The sequence below is a fragment of the Jaculus jaculus genome, chromosome 18 (assembly GCF_020740685.1).
Source record: "Jaculus jaculus isolate mJacJac1 chromosome 18, mJacJac1.mat.Y.cur, whole genome shotgun sequence".
Classification (NCBI taxonomy): domain Eukaryota; kingdom Metazoa; phylum Chordata; class Mammalia; order Rodentia; family Dipodidae; genus Jaculus; species Jaculus jaculus.
Window position 1 is genome coordinate 35790854 of NC_059119.1, and position 19711 is coordinate 35810564.

Below are 19711 nucleotides of genomic sequence, written 5' to 3' on the forward strand. Positions count from 1 at the left end.
GGGCCTCCAGCCACTGCAAATGAACTCGACGCATGCGCCCCCTTGTGCATCTGGCTAATGTGGGTCCTGGGGAATTGAACCTGGGTCCTTTGACTTTGCTGGCAAACGCCTTACTCACTACGCCATCACTCCAGTCTTGGTGCATGCCTTTTTTTAAAAGCTTTTTTTTTTTTTTTTTTTTTTTTTTGGTTTTTCAAGGTAGGGTCTCACTCTGGTCCAGGCTGACCTGGAATTAACTCTGTAGTCTCAGGGTGGCCTTGAACTCATGGCGATCCTCCTACCTCTGCCTCCCAGGTGCTGGGATTAAAGCCGTGCGCCACCACGCCCGGCTTTAAAAGCATTTTTTAAAATTTATTTATTTATTTGAGAGCGACAGACACAGAGAGAAAGACAGGTAGAGGGAGAGAGAGAGAATGGGCGCGCCAGGGCTTCCAGCCTCTACAAACGAACTCCAGACGCGTGCGCCCCCTTGTGCATCTGGCCAACGTGGGACCTGGGGAACCGAGCCTTGAACCAGGGTCCTTAGGCTTCACAGGCAAGTGCTTAACCGCTAAGCCATCTCTCCAGCCCTGGTGGTGCATGCCTTTTACTCCAGCACTTGGGAGGCAGAGGTAGGAGGACCGCTGTGAGTTTGAGGTAACTACAAAGTGAATTCCAGGTCAGCATGAGCTAGAGTGAGATCCTGCCTTGAAAAACCAAAAAAAAAAAAAAAAGTATGTATAGGATTGGAGAGGCAGTCTGTCATAGTTAACCTCATTCCCTCTTGTTCCTGTTCTCTTTCCCTCACTCTCTCATTTGTCTCCTCCCTTTCTCGGTTTTCAGAGCCCCCTTCTCCCAACCCAGCTAGGCTACCTCCAATCTATCCTCAGAGACCCCACTCCTTCTCCTCCTGAACCACTAGTAAAAATGAACTCCCTACACCAAGGAAACCATGTCCCAGAACCTCAGTTCAGAGGGCAGGAAACAGACAGACTTGTGCGTCCCTGCCCTCTACAAAACTACATCATTTCACATGTGAGAAACACGATGAAGAAAACTATTGTCCATATTCCTGTCATCAAATGTCAAGGTCAGGAGCTATAAAGCACAGCATAGAACTCACCAATATTTCTGGCAGATGAATGCCCAACAAGTAACCAGGGGAAAAAAAAAAACAACCACCACCGCACTTTTCATGTTCTTAAAGGAACTGAAAATACAATGGTCCATTTTCACGACAAAAGTGCCTTAAGCCCAATTACAGATAAGCAGGAGACACTAGTCCCCTGCAGGTCTCTGCCGGATGGATGTATTATGACCACCTAATCATAGACATAACTCCCCTCTTCCACCCAAAGTAAGGGTTTAGAGTAGAGAATCAGTAACAGCCCAGCTTGCCTAAGAACCTGAGGACACCAAGTGTCATGTTGGGGAGGGACCAACTCACCAGGACAGACTAATGAGACAGGGAAACACTGAGTACTCAGTCCAGGAAGAAAGGTCCTGCATTCAAGCTTTAAGAAGCCGCTCTGTGCATTCAAACAGATGCCTGGCACCTGACCAGGGAAGAGCATAAATAAAAGCCTTGCTGATGTGCCTACAGCCTCCCAGTCTCTTTATTAATTTTTATTTTACATTTTGTTTTTTCTCAAGGTAGGGTCTCATGCTAGCCTAAGCTGACCTGGAACTCACACTGTTTTCCCAAACTAGTCTCAAACTTATGGTGATCCTCCTACCTCTGCCTCCTGAGTGCTGGGATTGAGGTGTGCACCACCATGCCAGGTTTCAGTTTCTTTATTAAGAGAGGGGATGTTGTCCTGACAATGCTAAAGATTTTATTTAGTTCCTTACTTAATGAGGGAAACAGTATGTTGTTAAATTTGGCCTGGAGCTGACTCAGAGGTTAAGATGCTTGCCTACAAAGCCTAATGAGTCTAGTCTGACTCCCCAGGATGCATGGTGTGGTTGTTTGATTCCGGTGTCCCCCATAAACTTAGATGTTCTGAATGTTAGGTTCCCAGCTGATGGAGATTTGGAAATTAACAACTCCTGGAGGCAGTGTATTGTTGGGGGCAGGCTTATTTGCAGTGACTAGAGGCTTTGGTGCACCCTTTCTATCTCTCTCTCAAAACTAAAAATATCATGGAAAATGCTAATAAAAATTTAAAAAAATAATAAATAAAATAAAATAAATAAATAAAGTATTAAAAATTGAGCTTGGAGGTAGGCGTGGTGACCCACACCTTTAAATTTTTTTTAATTTTTATTTATTTGAGAGTGACAGAGAGAAAGAGGCGGAGAGATAGAGAGAGAGAGAGAGAATGGGCACGCTAGGGCTTCCAGCCTCTGCAAACGAACTCCAGACACGTGCGCCCCCTTGTGCATCTGGCTAACGTGGGTCCTGGAGAATTGAACCTTGAACTGGGGTCTTTAGGCTTCACAGGCAAGCGCTTAACCACTAAGCCATCTCTCCAGCCCAGACCCACACCTTTAATCCCAGCATCCAGCTGAGGTAGGAGGATCACTATGAGTTCCAGGTCAGCCTGGGCTAGAACGAGACTCTACCTTGAAAACAACAACAAAAATAATCATAAAAACAACACACCAAAGGCAAACAAAACAAAACATAGACACTGAGCACTGCTCTGTGGTAGAGAGATACTAGCAAAAGGAAGCCCAGCACAACTTACCCAAAAATAAACAAGATTTTTTTCGAGGGCTGAACTCAATATTCCCTCAGTGCTGACACGCTGCTAACTAATCAGCTACGTCTGCTGTGGCTTGCACGTGACATGTCCCCCACAGGCTCGTGCAGCTCTCAGGCGACCTCGCTGCATGAGAAAGCTGTGGGGCCTGTGGGAGGCAGAGCCTTCCTGGAAGGAGTGGGTCACTGAGGGGGGCCATGGCGTTTACAGCCCAGCCCCGGTCCTCTTGGCCCTCTCTTCCTGGATCGGGACACAATGTGGCCAACCCACCCCCTGCTCCTGCCACCGTGTCCACCCACCCGGCCATGATGGAGTCTGTGCCCCGGAACTGCAAACTGGAATAAGCCCGCCCTTCCTTCCTTCCTTAAGTGCCTTCTTCCCAAAATATTTTATTTTTAACACATGCGTCACCACGCGCATCTGGTTGATGTGGACCTGGAGAATCCCAGGCAAGCATCTTCACCACCAAGCCAGTTCTCCAGCCCTTAGGCGGCTTCTTGTCAGGCATTTGTTCACAGCACCCAGTGAACTAACAGAGCCTCCTTTTCCTGGTAAGCGTAAAGCCATGCAGGATGAGCAAACTCTAAGGCCCCGAAAGCGGCCTCTGCCTGGAAGTCTTTATATAAGGAAGCTCAGGTAGGATTTCTAAAGACCTCTATTATTTGCTATAGTAAACCAAGTAGAAGGAACTCCAACAGATGGAATAAACAAAAACCAATAAAACGAGGAAAGCAGCCGGGTGTGGTGACACATACAAACAACTGCTGTTTGTTGAGAAATTGTTGGGGGGCAGAAATCTGTGCCCTGTTATCCAAAGGCAGGTAGAGGAGGGAGACCGGCATTGAGTGTTGAACATGGGAGACTGCTATTTTGGGCTGTTGCAGGAGGCATTAACTAGGAGCCAGGAAACCCATTCATTGACCAGGGGCATATTGGCTTTCTCTGGGTGATTCTAAGTTGGGAACAAGAAGAAAAATGAGGAAAGCTACAAATCCTTGTTTTATTTTGTTCTGTTCTAGGCAGGGTCTCACTCTAGCCCAGGCTGATCTGGAACTCTGTAGTCCCAAGCTGGCCTTGAACTCACAGTGATCCTCCTACTTCAGCCTTCCAAGTACCACCAGGCTTACTTCCAGAAGCCATAATTTTTTTTTTTTTAGTCAAATCCTGGTCACTGGGGCTGATAATTACAGGAGTCACTATTCATGTCGTGGAGCGTCCAGCACACGTCAGAGTAAGCTGGTTTCCAGGAGGTTTACTGCAGGTGTGCTTCCTCAATAAGAGGGGTGAGCAACTGTAATCCCTGCACTCAGGCTGAGGACGCTGAGAGACCAAGCTAGAGCTGAGCTGGAAGCCTCCTTACTGCTGACTAACTGTCATCGCTCCAGAAAGGACTATGCAGCCCTCTGGGAGAGAAAAGTTATCAACAGTTTTAAACAGCAACAGACCCTGCAAGTTATGCAACTAGCCAGCCAGTCAAGATGTGCCCCTTAGTGCAACAGCGGTATGTCCACTATGCGGGTAACCAAGAGCTCTCTGATCGAATTTGAGGCCCCCTTCTCAAAGGAAGAGATTCCTGCCTAATACTGAAATCCTAGTCAAAAGCCTATGGCTGTGGAGGTCTTAAGTCCTAGGGGATAAAGCACTATTGTTGTATGACTAAATGGATATATTATGCTCACCAAATTGCCCTCTAAATATTTATGTTTATGCCTATCTCAGTGCAGCACTTACTTTTTCATTAGAGCTCTTTTTCAAAAATTTTCTTGAGGTTGGGTTTCGCTCTAGTCCAGGCTGACCTGGTATTCACTATGTAGTCTCAGGGTGGCCTAAAATTCATGGTGATCCTCCTACCTCTGCCTCCTCTGCCTGGCTTACATTCCTTTGCTTATAAAGTTCTAGGTGGGGGGCTGGAGAGATGGCTTAGCGGTTAAGCGCTTGCCTGTGAAGCCTAAGGACCCCAGTTCGAGGCTCGGTTCCCCAGGTCCCACGTTAGCCAGATGCACAAGGGGGCGCACGCGTCCGGAGTTCGTTTGCAGAGGCTGGAAGCCCTGGCGCACCCATTCTCTCTCTCTCCCTCTACCTCTCTTTCTCTCTGTGTCTGTCTCTCTCAAATAAATAAAATAAAAAATTAAAAAAAAAAAAAAAGTTCTAGGTGGGCCTGAGCTAGAGTAAGACCCTGCCTCAAAGGGAAAAAGAAAAAGAAGACTAACTCCTAGGACTACAGCTCTAGGAAGTGCTTGTCTAGTACGTGCCAGGGCCCAAATTCAATCTCACCACTGAAAAGAATTAACATATGTAAATTAGAACACTTAGGAATAAATTTAATATAAGTGTCCAATCTGCATACCAAATAAAAGCTACAAACAGCTGGGCATGGTGGCGCATGCCTTTAATACCAGCACTAAGGAGGGAGAGGTAGGAGGATTGCCGAGAGTTCGAGGCCAGCCTGAGACTACATAGTGGATTCCAGGTCAGCCTGAGCAAGAGTGAGACCCTACCTCAACAAAACAAAACAAACAAAAAGCTACAAACAATGTTGAAAAGAAAAAATAAAGCCAGGCATGGTGGCATACACCTTTAATCTCAGCACTTGTGAGACAGGTAGGAGGATCACCATGAGTTTGAGGTCACTCTGAGACTCCAAAGTGAATTCCATGTCAGCCTGAGCTAGAATAACATCCTACCTCAAAAAACCAGAATATAAAAGAAAATAAAAATAAAAAATGAACACATGTTCATGAGTTGGAAGACTTCCTATTGTTTAGACAGCAATACATCCCAGATGATCTATAGATTCAAAGCAATTCCTCAGCCAGGCATGGTGGTGCACGCCTTTAATCCCAGCACTCAGGAGGCAGAGGTAGGAGGATTGCTTTGAGTTCGAGGCCACCCTGAGACTACAGAGTGAAGTCCAGGTCAGCTGGGGCTAGAGTGAGACCCTACCCTGAAAAAAAAATTTTTTTGAGAAATGTCTACACAGTTTTCCAGTGATGTTCCCAACACCACTGGAAGCCACACCACAGCCTTGACGACAAGTCGGTACTGTCTGCCTTCTCTATTCTATTATTTTATTTTATTTGAAATTGAGACAGAGAGAATGGGAACACCAGGGCCTATAGCCACTGTAAACGAACTCCAGATGAGTGTGCCACCTTGTGCATCTGGCTTATGTGGGACCTGGAGAATCAAACCTGAGTCCTCAGGCTTTGCAGGCAAGTGCCTTAACCACTACGCCATCCCTTCAGGCCCCTTCTGTATTCTAGCTGTCCTAGCAGATATGAAATGCTACCTCACGTCATAGAATTGGATTCTCTTTCTTCTTCTCCCTCCCCCCCTTTCTTTTTTTTTAAGGTAGAGTTTCACTCTAGTTCAGGCTGACCTGGAATTCACTATATAGTCTCAGGGTGGCCTCGAACTCACAGTGATCCTCCTACCTCTGCCACCCAGTGCTGGGATTAAAGGCATGCTTCACCACGCCTGGCTGGATTTTCAATTTTGTAATTAGGAATAATGATGAGCTTTTCTCCTTCATCTCCTTCTCTCTCCTTTTTCTCTTCCCTTCCCTCTCTTCCTTCTTTCTTTTCTCCATCCATCCATCCACCTGGGCATGGTATTCAGAGCCTAGAGCCTAGAGCCTTGATGTGCCAGGCACGTCCTTGGCCACCATGCTCCCCTCCGGTTGATGCTGGACATTAGCTCACCGAGCACCTGCATGTCTTTGTGTTCTTAGGGAAACAGCTATTTAAGTCATTTGCCCAATTAAATTTTTTTTTTTTGGCTTTTTGAGTCTTCTACCTCTGCCTCCCAAGTGCTACAACTAAAAACATATGCCACCATGCCCAATTCTCAAATTATTAAATGCAGTCATCATATAATGCAAAAATTCCACTCCTACCGATATATCCAAGAGAAAATTAAAAATATGTTTATAGAAAAACTAGTCCATTGGGTGGTAGACCACTTGCCTAGCATACACAAGACCCTGGGTTCAATCCCTAGCACTGAATAAACTGGTCGTGATGGAGCATGCCTATAATCCCAACCCTTAGGAGGTGGATCTCAGAGGAATCAGAAGTTCAAGGTCATCCTCAGCTATGTAGTAAGTTTGAGAACAGCCTGGGCTATATAAGACCTCATCTAAAAAAAAAAAAAAAAGGAAGGCTGGGCATGGTGAGGCACACCTTTAATCCTAGCACTTGGAGGCAGAGGTAGGAGGATTGTTGTGAGTTCAAGGCTACCCTGAGACTACATAGTGAATTCCAGGTCAGCCTGGACTAGAGTGAGACCCTACCTTGAAAAACAAAACAAAAAATAAAAATAAAAAAGGAAGAATCCAATGTTTACCAACTAATGAATCCATAAACACAATATGACATGTTAATGGAATATTACTTGGCTGTCAAAAAGAGGCAGTCTTGGGCTGGAGAGATGGCTTAGCGGTTAAGCACTTGCCTGTAAAGTCTAAGGACCCCGGTTCGAGGCTCGGTTCCCCAGGTCCCACGTTAGCCAGATGCACAAGGGGGCGCACACGTCTGGAGTTCATTTGCAGAGGCTGGAAGCCCTGGCGCGCCCATTCTCTCTCCCTCTATCTGTCTTTCTCTCTGTGTCTGTCACTCTCAAATAAATAAATAAATAAAAATTAAAAAAAAAAAAAAGAGGCAGTCTCAGGCTGGAGAGATGGCTTAGTGGTTATGTGTTTGCCTGTGAAGTCTAAGGACCCCGGTTCGAGGCTCGATTACCCAGGACCCATGTAAGCCAGATGCACAGGGGGCGCACACGTCTGGAGTTTGTAGTGGCTGGAGGCCCTGGTGTGCACATTCTCTCTCTCTCTCTCTCTGTCACGCTCAAATAAATAAATAAAAATGAACAACAACAAAAAAGAAGCAGTCTCCAGCCACCGTAGCTTGAGGACATGCCGCCATGTGCACACATCTGCAATGGATGGTCGTGTGATCAGGGGAACAAGCACACGTCCCACAACTCCTTCTGCTACAATGGGCTGATTCGCCGCAAGACTGTGGGAGTGGAGCCCACCACCGCCGCCGGCAAAGGGGCTGTCATGGCCATGAAGCGGAGATCCGGCCAGCAGAAGGCAGCCACCCCCTACGTGCAGACCACCACCCACGAGAACATGAGGGCCACCTTCAATGGCACTTAGACACACGATCGCAAGAACAAGCAGGGCTCTGTGTGCCACCCAGGGCAGCCAGAGGCCCGAGATGAAGAGGAAGCAAACTCCCGCACTAAGAGCTCTCGGGCCCCATATGCCCCCAGAAGCAATGAAAAGTCCACTGACCTATTCAAAAATAAAAAATAAGAAAACAAGGGGCTGGGGAGCTGGCTCACTGGGTAAAGTACATGCCATAGAAGCATGAGCCAGTGCCCTTGTAAAATGCCAGGTACGGTGGCACATGCCGGCGAGCCCACGCTGGGGAGAGAGGGGGTGCAGGCATCCCTGAGCTCACTAGCCACGGAATCCAGCCACATTGGTGAACTAAACCTAGCGCAGTTCAGTGAGAGACCCTCACTAAGGGTAAGATGAAAGGTGATGGAGGAAGACATGGGATGTTGACCTCTGGCCTCCACACACATCGTGTGTACGTGCACTACATGCGTACATGCACACACAAACAAATGAAAAACGAAAGACAGACAGAACACACCTAGCACGCACAGAGCCGTGGGTTCAATCACCGCACCACATACATGCACTGGACATGGTGGTGCATGCTTGTACTTCAAGGTCATCCTTGGCTACAGAGCCAGTTGGAGACTAGCCTGTGATATACTTCACCTGTTAACACAGTGGCCTTGCAAACATCCTGTTATGGAACAAAGACAGTCACAAAAGACCACCTGGCTTCTGAATGCATTCAATCTGCATGTCCAGAATGGACAGTGGCAGGAAGGAGACAAGGCTGCCCAGGTTTAGGAGGACAGAGGATAGGACGTGATGATGTGATGTCTCATTTTGGGTGTTGAGATGTCCTAAGATTAAACTGTGGTTACAGTTAAGAGAGCACAACTCTGTGAATATATGAAAAACCATTCAACTGCACATTTTAGATGAATACAATTTTTCTTGAGGTAAAGTTTCAGTCTAGCCCAGGATGACCTGGAACTCACTCCTGGTCCTAGGGTGGCCTTGAACTCACAGTGATCTTCCTACCTCTGCCTTCCAAGTGCTGGAATTTTGTTTATTATTTATTTATTTGAGAGTGACAGAGGGAGAAAGAGGCAGAGAGAGAGATTGGGAGCGCCAGGTCCTCCAGCCGCAGCAAATGAACTCCAGATGTGTGCGCCCTCTTGTGCAATCTGGCTAAGGTGGGTCCTGGGGAATCGAGCCTCAAATGGGGGTCCTTAGGCTTCACAGGCAATCGCTTAACCGCTAAGACATCTCTCCAGCCCCCAAGTGCTGGGATTAAAGGTGTGTGCCACCACTCCTGGCTCATATAAACTATCTCTATGATGTTTGTTTATTTTGGTTTTCCAAGGCAGGGCCATGCTCTAGCTTTGGCTGGAATTCACTGTGTGGTCTCAGGGTGGCCTTGAACTCTCGGAGATCCTCCTACCTCAAGTGCTGGAATTAAAGGCATGCACCACCATGCCTGGCTCACACCATGCCATTTTTTGTGACAGGATCTCAAACTTACTATGTATTGAATACGAGCTTGAACTTCTGAGCCTCCTGTCTCTCTCTCTCACTCAAGTACTGGGATTACAAACAGTTTGTATGGTACTAGGGATCAAACCCATAGCCTCATGCATGCTAGGCAAGCACTCTATTACCTGAAACTCACTATGAAGTGCCAGCCTAGCTTCAAACTCAGTGATCGTACTACCTCTGCTTCCAGAAGCATGCGCCACCATGTCCAGCTTGTTTAGGCTTTTTTTTTTTTTTTTCTGAGGTAGGATCTCATGCTAGCTGGCTGACCTGGAATTCACTATGTACTCTCAGGGTGGCCTCGAACTCACAGTGATCCTCCTACCTCTGCCTCCCGAGTACTGTTGTTTTGGCCCCCCAAAAGTATATATAATATCATATATATATATGATATAATAAATAAATAAATAAATATAAATATATATATATGAAATTTATTTGAGAGAGAAAGAGGTGGGGGTGGGGGAAGAAGGGAGAGAAAGGGCATGCCAGGTCCTCTGGTCACTGTATATGAACTCCAGACACATGTGAAACCTTATGCATCTGGCTTAACATGGGTACTGGGAAATGGAACCTAGGTCCTTTGGCTTTGCAGGTAAGTGTCTTAGCTGCTAAGCCATCTCTCTAGCTCTTGGCTTTAAAAATATATATTCCAGCCGGGTGTGGTGGCGCACGCCTTTAATCCCAGCACTCGGGAGGCAGAGGTAGGAGGATTGCCATGAGTTCAAGGCCACCCTGAGACTACAGAGTTAATTCCAGGTCAGCCTGGACCAGAATGAGACCCTACCTCGAAAAACCAAAAAAAAATAAAATAAAATAAAATAAAAAATACATATATGTATGTATGTATGTGTGTGTGTGTGTGTATGTGTATGTGTGTGTATGTATGTATGTATGTATGTATATATATATATATATATATATATATATATATATATATATATATATATATATATATATTCCAGGCTGGAGAGATGGCTTAGTGGTTGAGGCACTTGCCTAAGAAGCCTGACAACCTGGGTTCAGTTCCCCAGTACCCACATAAAGTCAGATGCACAAAGTGATGAATGCATCTGGAGTTTGTCTTCAGTGGTTGGAGGTCCTGGCACACCCATTCTATCTCTCTGTCTCTCTTCTCTCTATCTTTCTCTGCTTGCAAATAAATAAATATTTCATTTACTTATTTGAGAGAGAGGCAGATATAGAGAAAGAGTAAGAATGGGTGTACCAGGGCCTCCAGCCACTGTAAATGAACTCTACCTTGTGCATTTGGTTACATGGATGCTGAGGAATCAAACCTGGATCCTTAGGCTTCACAGTCAAGAGCCTTAACTGCCTAGCCATTTCTCCAGTATGTTTGGCTTTAAATAAATAAATATATATATGGTAGGGGCTGGAGAGATGGCTTAGTGGTTAAGGCATTTGCTTGCAAAGCCACAGGATCCTGGTTTGACTCTCCAGGATCCATGTAAGCCAGATGCACAAGGGGGCACATGTGTCTGGAATTTGTTTGCAGTGGCTGAAGGCACTGGCATGCCCATTCTCTCTCCCTGTCTGCCTCTCTCTTTCGAATAAATAAAATTTAAAAAATTAAAAAACATATTTTATTTATTTATTTGAGAGAGAGGAAGAGGAGGAGAAGGGGGAAGAGAGAGAAAGAGAGAATGGGTGCACTAGGGCCTCTAGACACCATGAATGAACTCCAGACGCATGTGCCACCTTGTTCATCTGGTTTATGTGAGTACTGAGGAATCAAAACCCTGTCGTTAGGCTTCACAGGCAAGTGCCTTAACAGCTAAGCCATCTCCCTAGCCCCATTTTGGCTTTTTGATAGTCTCACTATATAGACAAAGGTAGTATGGAACTCATTATGTTAGACCAGGCTGGCCTACAACTTATAGTGATCCTCTGGTCTCTGCATTCTAAGTGCTAGCATTATAGACATGAGCCATCATGCCCAAGCAATACAATGGTTTTAAATACAGGAATGTAGCTCAGTGGTAGAGCAACTGCCTAGCATGTACAAGACCCTGGGTTGAATCGCTAGCACTGTGAATGAACTGTGAGTGAATGAGGGAAGGTGGAATGAGGGAGGGGCCTTTGAATCAGGGAATGGGGGCTGTTCCTTCTCATTCTGTGGCTCCACCACCTGATCTGCCATCCCGGATGCTCAAGGCCTGCAGGACCTCATCTCCTTTTCCCCTGTCCTGCCCGGGCCCTGAGCTTCTGAAAAGATCTCTGGATGGGCCAACAGAGAGAGAGAGACAAGTGTCCCAAGGGCCACTGCACAGAGTCTGCATGCTGCACCTTCTGAAAGGTCTATGGATGGACCATCAGACAGACAGGTGTCCCAAGGGCCACTGCACAGCCTGCATGCACTTTGCCTCTGTGCTTCTCCCTGACCCCGCACCCTCCTTTCGGAGCTCAGGCATGACGGGCAGGGATACTGTGCAGGCTGGCAGGATGCAGGCAGACCGGAGCAGCGCCATCATTCCCTTCAGTCACAGCTTACAGGGACAGGGAGGCAGCTGATGTGGCCAGGGATGAACAGGGTATGGTACCCTCCTTCCCAAGACTGAGAGAAAACTTTCCTCTCCCACCCATGAGGGTGCAGTGACCTGTCAGCGAGACCAGGGCACTTGCTAAGGCAAACACAGATGGCACTCATCTCGCTCAGGGAGACAGGTTTCTGGAGGGATGTCACCTTAGCCTGCACTTCCTGCTTATCCAGATAAGGGTTTGGAGGTGACAAGTCTCTGGTCCCAGCAGAAAGCCAGGGAAGACAAGGCCACGTTTTGGCCAGGAGCTTGTCTAGAACCCAGAGAAGGCAGGTAGGTCTGAGGCATAAGAGACGATGGCGACATGCCAGGCTGAGGAGGTGTGGTCTAATCTTTCAGGACAAATGAAGGAAAGCTTGTTGGAAAGTTCCTTCAGAAGTCCAGGCAAGAGCTGGGCGTGGGGGCGCATGACTTTAATCATAGCACTAGGAGGCCGAGACAGAAGGATCACTGTGAGTTCGAGGCCAGCCTGAGACTACATAGTGAATTCCAGGTCACCCTGGGCTACAGTGTGACCCTACCTTGAGAAACCACACACACACACACAACATACGCACAAGCAAGAGTATTTTTTTTTAATTTCTACTTTTGGTTTTTCAAGGTAGGGTCTCACTCTAGCCCAAGCTGATCTGAAATTCACTATGTAATCTCAGGGTGGCCCCAAACTCACGGAAATCCTCCTGCCTCTGCCTCCTGAGTGCTGGGATTCAAGGTGTACGTCGCCACACCCAGCTCAAGCAAGGATATTTAATCTCACCCACAGGACTGCCTTGCAATCAAGGGTCCCCAGGTGTCGAGCCCAGCTAAGGTACCTCTGTTGCCATCAGGCATACACTCAGAGCAGCAGGCCTAGAAAAAGGGGGTAGCCTTAAAGCAGTAACTCTCCTGACACCTAAAACCTGGGTCCTCATGGAACCCTGGTGGCCCCCTGTCTCCAAGGAAATGGGCATGGACAGAGCTTCCCCCAAGCCCTCCCATGCAGGCCTGACGAAGATGCACCTGTTAATGATGCACTGGCGAAGCTGTGCTCTGGACCCGAGGCATGCAAACTGCTGAGGCTTCTTGTGACCCTCTCTCATGGACCTTCTTCCACCAGGAACACATATCTGCCCTTCCTGAGTGCCTTCATGCCAGTGCCCCACCCGCTACCCCTTCCTGGTCCTCAGCCCCTGTTCTGAACTCCCAACTCTGAATACCTCTATAGCCCCCATCTCTGGCCCCAGTCAGCTCTCCATAATGACACAAAACAACCCAGAGAAGTGTGTCTGAAGTTTATGTGCACTTTAGAGGGCCTCGCCTTTCCAGGCCAGAGTGGAACCTCTGAAGGCAGGCAGCTTCCATCTGGCTTTGAACTTGCACTATAACCTTATGTTCTCCCTTAGTAATAAAAACGAACACATGGGCTGGAGTGATGGCTCAGTGATTAAGGCGCTTGCCTGAAAAGCATAATGACCTGGGTTCGATTCCGCAGTGCCCACGTAAAGCCAGATGCACAAAGTGGCACATATGTCTGTAGTATGTTTGCAGTAGCTGGAATCCCTGGTGTGCCCTCCCCGTTCTCTCTGTCTGTCTCTCTTCTCTCTATCTGCTTGCAAATAAATAAAAATGTTTTTAAAAAGGAACATTGAGTGCTGGCGTGGTAGCGCACACCTTTAATCCCAGCACTCAGGAGGCAGAGGTAAGAGGATCACTGAGTTCAAAGGCCACTCTGAGATGACACAGTGAATTCCAGGTCAGCCTGGGCTACAGCAAGACCCTATCTCGAAAAACCAAGAAAAGGAACATGTCAGCTGGGAATAGTGGCCTTTAATCCCAGCAGAGGCAGGAAAATCAATGTGAGTTTGAGGCCAGCCTGAAATTACAGAGTGAGTTCCAGGTCAGCTTGGGCTAGAGTAAGCCCTTACCTTGAAAACAAAACAAAACAAAATAAAAATAAAAAGGGGGGGGGGCTGGAGAGAAGGCTTAGTGGTTAAGGTACTTGCCTGCAAAGCCAAAGGACCCAGGTTTGATTCCCTAGCACTGACGTAAGCCAGATGCACAAGGTGGTGCACATATCTGGAGTTTGTTTACAGTGGCTAGAGGCCCCAGGGTGCCCATTCTTTCTATTTCTATCTGCCCCTCCTCAAATTAAAAAGAAAAAAAAAAAAAGCAACCCACACCTTGCCTTGTGAGGACCAGATGGGAAAAAAACCAGGGCTAAACAAGCAATGCCACTCGAAAATCTTTCCCTTCTGAGAGAAGTCATCAACCGCAGAGGACCCTGCAAGCCTTAAGACTGGCCAGCAAGGCCAAATGTGCTAAGTGGTGCAATAGTGGCATGTCTGTTATGGGGGAAACTAACTACTTTCTTTTTTTTTTTTTTAATTTTTTATTTATTTATTTGAGAGCGACAGACACAGAGAGAAAGACCGATAGAGGGAGAGAGAGAGAATGGGCGCGCCAGGGCTTCCAGCCTCTGCAAACGAACTCCAGACGCGTGCGCCCCCTTGTGCATCTGGCTAATGTGGGACCTGGGGAACCGAGCCTCGAACCGGGGTCCTTAGGCTTCATAGGCAAGCGCTTAACCGCTAAGCCATCTCTCCAGCCCTAACTACTTTCTTAAATGACATTAAAAAAAAAACATATTAAAAATTTTTTTTGCTCATTTTTATTTATTTGAGAGTAACAGACAGAGAGAGAAAAAGGGAGGGAGGGAGGGAGGGAGGGAGGGAGAGAGAGAGAGAGAGGGAGAGAGGGAGAGAGAATGGGTGTGCCATTGCAAATGAACTCCAGATGCGTGCGCCCCCTTGTGCATCTGGCTACTGTGGGTCCTGGGGAATCGAGCCTCGAACCAGGGTTCTTAGGCTTCACAGGCAAGCGCTTAACTGCTAAGCCATCTCTCCAGCCCCCTCAAAATATATTTTATTTATTTATTTGAGAGAGAGAAAGAGAGAGGAAGGAAGGGAGGGAGAGAGAAAGAAAATGGGTGCACCAAGGCATCCAGCCAGAGCAGATGAACTCCAGACACATGCACCCCCTTGTGCATATAGCTTATGTGGGTCCTGGAAAATCGAACCAGGATCCTTTGGCTATGCAGGCAAATGCCTTAACTGCTAAGCCATCTCTCCAGCCCATCAACTGCTTTCTAATTGGACTGGAGACCTGCTCCATGGAAGGGAATACATGCCTGGTACTGAAAACCTAGTCAAAAGCTTATGGTGAGAGAGGTCATTAGTATTAGGACAGCAATGCCTGCTCTTGTCTGGCTAAATGCATGTATTATGCTCACCAAAATGCCTTATAAGCACCTCTCTTAACATTCATACCCATATATTAATGCTACTAAAATGTCTCTGTTTGGCCCAACAAAGGCAGACAAAGAAGAGGGGAAGAAGGACTGAGTTGGGGGTAGAGGAACTGTGGTACCTGCTAGGATGACTCTTGGGGAAAAGTCGCATCAGAAAGTTTTTGGCACTGAAGCTTCATCCTTCCCCAAGCACATCACTAGCTGCCCTGTCTCCCTCTAGGGTGGCAGGGAGGAGAGCCCACAGAAAGACCACAGGGTATGGCTCAGCAGGAAAGGGCTCACCATCATACACCAGGCCCTGGGTTTATCCCTAGCACTGCAAATAAATAAATAGTAATAAAGTAAAAAACCTTGGTTATTTCTCTGCTGGCAGTATAGCAGGCTCAGAGGTGTGCAGGTAGATGTACCTCCCCTGGGAAGTGGAACAGGAGAGCCTGGGAAGGCAGAAAGTACAGTTTAGGACCTGGAGAGATGGCTTAGCACTTAAGGTGCTTGCCTGCGAAGCCTAAGGACCCAGGCTCAATTCCCCAGTAGCCAGATGCACAAAGTGATGCATGTGTCTGGAGTTCGTTTGCAGTGGCTAGAGGCCCTGGTGTGCCCATTCTCTCTCTCTTTCTCAAATAAATAAATAAATAATAATAAACGAAGTACAGTTTGATGGTTAGAACTGGGAGTCCTTAAGTCTGAATTCCTCCACTGAGTTCCTGGAAAATTAATTAACCTTTCCATGCCTTAGTTTGCCTATCAGAAGATGTGGAGTGCTAACCTAGTCTCTGATTACTATACTGTCTAAGCCAGCAAATAAACAGGAATGGTGCACCTATATTCCCAGCATGCAAGGAGGCCCACTGGAGCCCAGGAATTCAAGACCAGCATAGGCAACACATTGAGACTCTGGCTTAAAAATATCTGGGGCTGGAGAGAGGGCTTAGCAGTTGAGGCGCTTGCCTGCAAAGGCTAAGGACCTAGGTTCAATTCCCCAGTACCCATGAAAGCCAGATGCACATGGTGGCACATGTGTGTGGACCCCATTTGCAGCTGGCTAGAGGCCCTGGGGCACCCACATTCTCTCTCTCTTTCATAAATGAATAAAAAGAAATATTTAAAAATTCTGTTCTCTGAGTGTGTGCATATCAGGAACAGTAAGTTCTGTATGTTACAGATGACCTCAAGTTAGCTATATTCAGATCTGTGACTATGGGGCTATATATATGTGGCCTTTGGGGAGGGCCAGACGTACCAGCTGCTCTCCAAAGCCACAACCTGGTGAATGGTGGCCAGAGGTGCAACCACAGCATACATATCCAAAGACCACAGACTCGCAGCAAGGATTTTGTGCAGCCTGGCAGTCCCAAGCCCACATCCTGGGATCGTGTTCCTGGTGAGGATGACTGATTTGGCCTTGGACACCGACAGCCACAGCCTTGAATTTGGTCCCCTGCACTCTACCTCGCACCAGAGAAAAAAGATGGCTGGCGTAGCGTGGACTGACCTTCTGGACCTGGCTCTGTCAGCAGGCCTCCACCCCTCCTTTGACCTTATCCTCCCGGGGAGTGCAGGCAACCAGCACTGCTGAGCCCTAGGCAGGCTGTTCTCACTTACAAATAAGAGGAAGCTCTCCCCTGTATTTTTCCTCCCCTGGTGTCCTCAATGAGCACCCCCAGCAATGCCCCCATAGTGACTTTTCTCTCTCGGGCACACTCCTACTCATCTTTCAAAGTCCTCAGTAACCTGGCCACCTCTGCCAGTCCTACCCAACCTCCTCAGACCAACTAAAACAACACACCTCCACAGCTCTTTGCATCCACCACTGCCCAGGCCTGTATCCACCTCGACATGGCACATTCGCCAGGGACAGCACCTTACTCCTCAGAAACCCGTGCCCAATGGGTGAGATGTCTACCTTGTAACATTCTGACTCCACTCTAGCTCCTTCCCTGGACAGGAGGGACAGCAGAGGTGGAAAGACAGACAGACAGACACACATACACACACTCTGGGATAGAGGTGAAGGTCTAGCTCATGTCTCCACAAAGCCACACCCTCTAGAGCTCAGCCCAGTGTGGAAGCCAGAAGACTCCCTTTTCTCAATTCCCTGAAAGTATAGGCCAGACTCACCAGGGCACACAGAATGCCTAGGGTCTGTCCGAGGTGGGTCTGCTCAAGATGGCACTGCTCCAGGCCCAGAAGAACCCTCAGGCCTACCAAGCACCTTGAAGGAGTGGAGATGGATGTGGACAACCCACATCTTTCTTGGAGCGCCTTCCAAAGAGTAAGGTCAGCTTAGACAAATCTTTGATGCAGAGAGACTTTGGCGAAGGACAGGCAAGCCTACTGGTGGCATTAGGCAGTTGCCTGGTAAAGTAGGGGAGCCCGGGGCTGGGCCCACAAGCCTGCCTTCACTGTCTCTTCCAAGGCCTGCCAAGCGAGGGCCAAGTTAATGCCAGAAAGCCCAGGCCCACATTCAACCGACAGGAACCTTTCACAGTCCCACCCTGACTCCAGCCCCAGCTGCAATTCCTATTTGCTGAAGGTATGAATAAAAGAATGAATGGGGGCTAGAGATGGCTCAGCAGTTAAGGCGTTTGCCTGAGAAGCCTAAGGACCCAGGTTCGATCCTCCAGGTCCCATGTTAGCCACATGCACATGGTGGCATATGCATCTGGAGTTTGTTTGCAGTGGCTAGAGGCCCTGGCGCGCCCATTCTCACTCCCTCTCTCCCTCTCTCTGTCTCTAATAAATAAATAAGAATGTCTTTAAAAATATTTTTAAAAAGAATGAATGAAACCAGGTGTGGTGACTCACACCTTTAATGCCAGGATTCAGAAGGCAGAGGTAGGAAGGCTGTCATGAGTTCGAGGCAGCCTGGGCTACACAGTGAGTTTCAGGTTAGCCTGAGCTATAAGACTGTCTAAAAAAAAAGTGAATGAGGGCTGGAGAGATGGCTTAGCGGTTAAGCGCTTGCCTGTGAAGCCTAAGGACCCCGGTTCGAGGCTCGGTTCCCCAGGTCCCACGTTAGCCAGATGCACAAGGGGGCGCACGCGTCTGGAGTTCGTTTGCAGAGGCTGGAAGCCCTGGCGCGCCCATTCTCTCTCTCTCCCTCTACCTGTCTTTCTCTCTGTGTCTGTCGCTCTCAAATAAATAAATAAATAAATAAATAAATAAATAAATAAATAAATAAATAAATAAAGTGAATGAATGAATGAACCCTTTCCAGTTCAAGCCCTATCTATACTTGAGAGCGTCCAAAGTCCTACTAGGTTATTCAGCCCATTCAACATTTTTTTTAAATTTTAATTTTTTGGTATGGGCAGCAAGTAGATGCACTTAAATTTCAAACCCTGTCTAGGCACCGGGTAGGCGGCCCGAGGGCAGCCACAGTGCAGTTTAGTCACTGGTGTGAGCTCTGGACTCAGGGCTGGGGTTCAGGAACACAAGTGTGCCCGGCAGCCTGCCCTTCCTGGAAGTCTTCTCATTTCCGGGGTGGCGGAGCCGGGGAGAAGCGGGGGAAGCACCTTCCAGGCGCGGGGGGGGGGGGGGCCGCGGTCGTCGCCCGGTGCACCTGCGCGCGGACCCCGCCACCTCCTCCCACCTACGCCTCCTCCCGCGCACGCACGGCCAGGCACCCCGGACGGCCGAGGCCCGGGTGCGCGCACACCCCGAGAGGGGAGGCCCACTCACCCCTGGAATGCGGCCGAAGGAGCCGAGAGAGCCAGCACCGCAGACCGTCCCCACACAAGCGACCGCCCCGCGGCTCTTCCTTTTCTCCCTGGCCGCGCCTAGATCACGGGCCACGCCCCAGAGCAAGACCACGCCCCAGAGCACCGCTCATGCACGCCCCGGGGCACAAGCCACGCCCCCAGAGCAAGGCCACGCCCAGAGCAAGGCCCCGCTCGAGCACGCCCAGGACGCAGGCCCCGCCCCAGAGCAAGGCCACGCCCAGAGCAAGGCCCCGCTCGAGCACGCCCAGGACGCAGGCCCCGCCCAGGACGCAGGCCCCGCCCCTCAGTAGCGGGTCGGAAAACCCCGAGGCGCAGCCTCCTGGTGCTGCCGCTGAGTCCTCGAAGCAAGGCGGCGGGCGCGTGCAAGAGTCCCTGTGCCGGATCCCCGCCCGAGCACATGCCGCTCCCAGGAGGGTGGGCACCCTCAGACTAACGTCCCGGTCAGCGCTGGGCCTGGTCCCCAACGCCAGCCATTCCCGAGGCTCCTAAGCAAGTGGACGTCAGAACCCTTCCCCCTCGGCCCCTAGCTGTTCTGGGGAAAGCCTTTGGGGTGGCACCTCTTGTTCCCTGAAGAAGCAGGGAAAAATGACAAGAACACTGCTTGGATAGCAGAGATGATCTCAGGTCATTAGTCAAGCCCACTTACAGAGATGCCCCAGTGCTGGGCCTGAGTACCAGGGGCTGCGCCAAGGGACATGCCAACAAAAAAATAGGAAAGGGAATTTCTTGATCCGGAAGTAAGTAGGACCAATAGTTATTCCTGGACTCCAGAACGGAGGACTAGAAGGACAACCAAA

The 19711-nt window shown here is 48.7% G+C and overlaps 1 protein-coding gene across 3 annotated transcripts in view; it reads right to left on the reverse strand.

The window, feature by feature from the left end:
* Bid (BH3 interacting domain death agonist) overlaps positions 1 to 19002 on the reverse strand; it is a 35706-nt gene extending 16704 nt beyond the window's left edge. For 2 of the 3 annotated variants that reach the window (XM_045137608.1, XM_045137606.1), the window contains exon 1: positions 18874 to 19002. The gene's annotated coding sequence lies outside the window, so the exon portion shown is untranslated. Of the gene's footprint in view, positions 1 to 2669; positions 2894 to 18873 lie in introns of those variants that run through there. The other variant, XM_045137607.1, reaches the window with a different exon arrangement.
* Between the last annotated feature and the right edge of the window lie 709 nt (positions 19003 to 19711).